General features: G+C 32.7%; 1 pseudogene; it reads left to right on the top strand.

Annotated features, from left to right (window-relative positions):
* The first annotated feature begins 615 nt into the window (after positions 1 to 615).
* On the top strand, positions 616 to 4,540 carry LOC114732323 (L-type lectin-domain containing receptor kinase V.9-like; annotated as a pseudogene).

Raw genomic sequence — 4,540 nt, 5'->3', positions numbered from 1 at the left:
TTACATATTTTGACATTTTTCCATAACACATGTAAAGATTAAATAAAAAAAAAGGACAAATAACTTATATCCCGCGTGTTAATATTAATTAATGAGAATGGTAATGAGAGGACATAACCGTTTTAAAAAAAAACTAAATATTAACAAAAAAACAGCAGGATATAATATCAATAATAAATATTTTATTACAGGTCGGTGAGCAAAGTATATGATATTGTTTGTTGGCCAAAACTCAGCAAGCACATGGCCCATGTTCTATTTACACGGAAAACGGCATCGTGTTGCAAATGAAGGAGGGGTAGCGGAGGGAAATGGTAGAACAGAAAAGCCAGGCACTGCTTGTTTAGTCTGCTCCTATTTTGTGGAAATATTTTGACCTTAAAAAGACATTCATACATGAAACTTCCCATGGCTATGATCCTTTCCCAAACTAATCATTTGAATTGGTCAGACAAAACGAGTTGATTTAGAAAAACACTCAGATTATTTATTAAGAAAAACAAAAAAAAGAAACCGACCATAAACCCCACATATGAAAGTTTTGTTGAATACCAACGTAGGATCCATTCTCTTCAAACCAGAAAACAGAGACTTCCAGTCTTAAGGAAACCGACCATGTGTATCACCAAGTTCATGCTGTGCCTGTTCCTGAACACAGCTTATTCTGACGAGAACATGAGTACTGTCGGATTCATGTTTGATGAATACTTCAAGTTGGGAGCAGGCAATGATATGCAGCTAAAAAATTCCAACATGTCAGCACAAGGAGTGCATGCAGATAGTGGCCTAAGTGAAGCATGGCAAGTCTTTTACAATCTCCCTCTTCGATTCAAGAATTCCAATACTACTCCTTCTGTCTTCTCTTTGTCCACCACTTTCATTTTGCAGTAGTAGCCACCGATCCTAAATTTCACGGCCACGGACTCGACTTCGCTATCTCCCTTACAAGAGGGATTCGTGCAGCTCAGCCAAGCCAATATCTCGGCCTCTTCAATGCCAACTCCAATGGTGGAAGTTCCAATCATATTGTGGCAATAGAGCTTGACACTGACAAAGATTTTCAGTTTGGTGATATTGGTGATAACCATCTTGGCATTAATATCAATGGGTTGCACTCTGTCAATCATTCTTCCGCAGGTTACTATACTGATCGTGATCATTTTAGAAAGCTAGATCTCTCAAGTGGCAAACCGATGCAGGTTTGGGTTGAATATGATATTACAGATCAGAAACTCTGTGTCACAATTCATCCGATAAACATGCCTAAACCTAAGATGCCTCTTGTCACGCTGAAAAGAGATCTTTCTTCTTATTTCTTTGAGTTTATGTATGTTGGATTCTCATCCTCCAGTGGTTCAAATTCATCTCACTACATATTGGGTTGGAGTTTCAGGATGAACGGTCAAGCTCAGGAGATTCATCTTTCTCGCCTTCCTGACATTCCTGGACTTCTAGATCCAAATGAAAGGGGTGGAAGAGGGAAAGTACACAAGAAAATGTTGATGGCTATATCATCAATAGCGGGTGCTGTTATCCTTCTACTCCTGATCTATGGTGTGGTTATGATTGTAAGGAGAAGAAAATTCATTCAAGTTCTTGAAGATTGGCAAATCTTGTATGGACCTCGTAGGTTCACTTACAAGGACTTATTCATTGCAGCAAAAGGGCTTAGAGAGGGTCAACTTCTTGGCAGAGGTGGTTTTGGCAGGGTATACAAAGGAATTCTACCATTTTCCAATGTTCAAATAGCAGTGAAAAGAATTTCTCATGATTCAAGACAAGGGATGAAAGAATTCATGACAGAAATCTCAACCATCGGCCGTCTCAGGCATCCAAACTTGGTAAAGACTTCTTGGCTATTCACTACAAAAAAACCATGTTTTTAGCGATGGAATTTTTTATTTAGCGACGGAATTAGCGACAGATTAGAGACAAAAATGGATTAGTGACGAAATTGAAATTCCGTTGCTAATTAGCCACGGATTAGCAGCGGAAAATTCTGTCACTAATTACCAACAGAAATTTTTCATCGCTAATCCGTCGCTAATTTTTGACAAAAATTTCTGTCGCTAACCCTATTTTTGAAAAAATAAAATAAAATGCCACATGCCACCTCACCCCTGCCTGCCATGCGTGCTGCCAGCTCACTCTGTCACCACGTGTCACCACCACATAATTCTCTCCTCAAAGTGACTTCTCCATGACTCAAACCCTGGACTTTCTTTGTGCACATGTGTGGCTTTACCAATTGAGCTACAATGAACATGTTGACTTATTGTGTAAAATTAAATATATATATAATATTATTTTACACAAACAATTATATATATAATTAAAAACTAAAAATATACTATATGATAATTTTATTCATAACCATTTTAGTGAAAAATTAATTTTTAAATATTTGTTTTACTATTTTTTTAATGTTTTATATTTAAAAAAATATTTTTAATATAATTTTAATTTCTAATGACACTAATTTTGAATTTTAAATCATAAATAATTTTTTTATAAATATTTTTAAAATTTATTTTTTAATTAATATTGATAAGATATAGAATTTAATTATATATGTATTATATTACATTATACTATATTATCCATATGTGTTTTATATATTTGAAGAAAATCATTTACAATCAGTCAAAACATCTTGTTATTCAAAAAATAACTACTATAATAAAATCTAATAAATTATTTTATATAAAAAAATTAAATGATTTGAATAGATTATGATAAACAGTATTCTCTTACTTATATATATATATATATATATATATCCTATGTAATTTATTTTCTTAAAATTCTTTGTAAATACCATTTGTTTTTGTATTAAAGACCAAAATCAATCTATATCATGGGTATTAATTATATCATGATTAAATTTTATTGTTTAATGATTGAAATTCAAAATTCACTTCAATATTAGTTTGTGTTCATATAAATTTATTTTTTGGTTTTGAATTTCCATCGTATATTATATATTTTAATATATTGTACATACGATATATTAGTTTGTATAAGAAAGTTATTAATATTCTTATTATATTTTTAACTATTATTAATATTCAAGAGAAATTTATTTTAACAAAATATAAACAAGTTTTCTAAGAAATTATCTTTCTATTTTCAGTATATATATAATAATGACATGAATGATGATAATATCTTCATTAACACCAACTCCACAAATATATCAATTTATTTTATAATTAAAAATGCTTTTAAATCATTATATTCTTAACTGTTATTATATAAATTTTTGTAAGATTATAATTTAAAATAATAAAATTTAAAATTAGTGACAAATTAGAGACGGAATTGCGATAGAATAGAATTATCAACAGAATTAGTGACAAAAACTTATGTAGCAAACAATTTAGCGATGGAATTGGCGACAAAAATTTCTCACGAAAAACATTTTGTTGCTAATTCTGTCCCTAAATATTTAGCAACGGATTTTCTGACAAATTAGCGACGAACAGAAGTTCTGTCCCTAATATTAGCGACGAAAAATTCCATCGCTAATTCATTGAAAAAATTACTAACGGAATTTTTGTCGCAATTCCGTCGGAAATTAGCGACAGAATTTGTTTCCGTCATAAATTCCATCACTAATCAACTGTTTTTTTTTGTAGTGACTGCAGAAGAAGAAAAGAAATGTTCTTAGTCTATGACTATATGCCTAATGGAAGTCTAAACAAGTTCCTTTACCTCCTTCCCAACAATGACAACATACTCAGTTGGAAACAAAGATTCAAGATCATCACAGATGTGGCATTTGCACTCTTGTATCTTCACTAGCACTGGGTTCAAGTTGTTATCCACAGAGACATCAAACCAGCCAATATATTGATAGACAATGACATGAATGCTAGACTTGGAGATTTTGGCCTCGCCAAGCTATGTGACCATGGAAATGATCCTCAAACATCTCTTATAGCAGGGACTCCAGGCTATATGGACCCGGAAATTGTGCAAAATGGAAAATCAAACACGTATATCGATATATATTCATTTGGGGTTTTATTACTAGGGATTGGTTGTGGAAGAAGGCCAGTTGAAACTCAAACATTGCCGGAGAAAATTTGCTGATAGAATGGGTTATGGATTGTTGGGATGTAGGAGACATTTGTGAAGCAATTGATAGCAGATTGGGGGATGCATATGAAGTGGATGAAGCTAAATTGGTTCTCAAACTTGGCTTGCTGTGTTCACATCCTATTGCTTCAACTAGGCCTACTGTTTCTCATGTGGTGCAATACTTAGATGGAGATTCTTAGTTGCCTGATAACTTATTAGATTTAATTAAGTCTAGAAATTTAAGTGGCTGCTCCAGTCAAGTATGTTCTTCATCATTCTCTGATTTTCCTACTAGCCAAACTTCTATTGCTTCTTTAACTTTAATAGAACCATTGCCTCCTCTGGACGCTAATACATTAACTATAGACATTTGGAAATTTAGGCAGCTAAAGAAAAGGACATCCTATCACTTGACACTATAGACATTACTACTAATTATTCACAAGGTAATCAATAG

Source organism: Neltuma alba, unplaced genomic scaffold (genome assembly GCF_004799145.2).
Source record: "Neltuma alba isolate B1F8T4 unplaced genomic scaffold, ASM479914v2 tig00012902_pilon, whole genome shotgun sequence".
Classification (NCBI taxonomy): domain Eukaryota; kingdom Viridiplantae; phylum Streptophyta; class Magnoliopsida; order Fabales; family Fabaceae; genus Neltuma; species Neltuma alba.
Note: the sequence above shows the minus strand (reverse complement) of the source record. Positions and strands in the feature narration are given on the sequence as shown.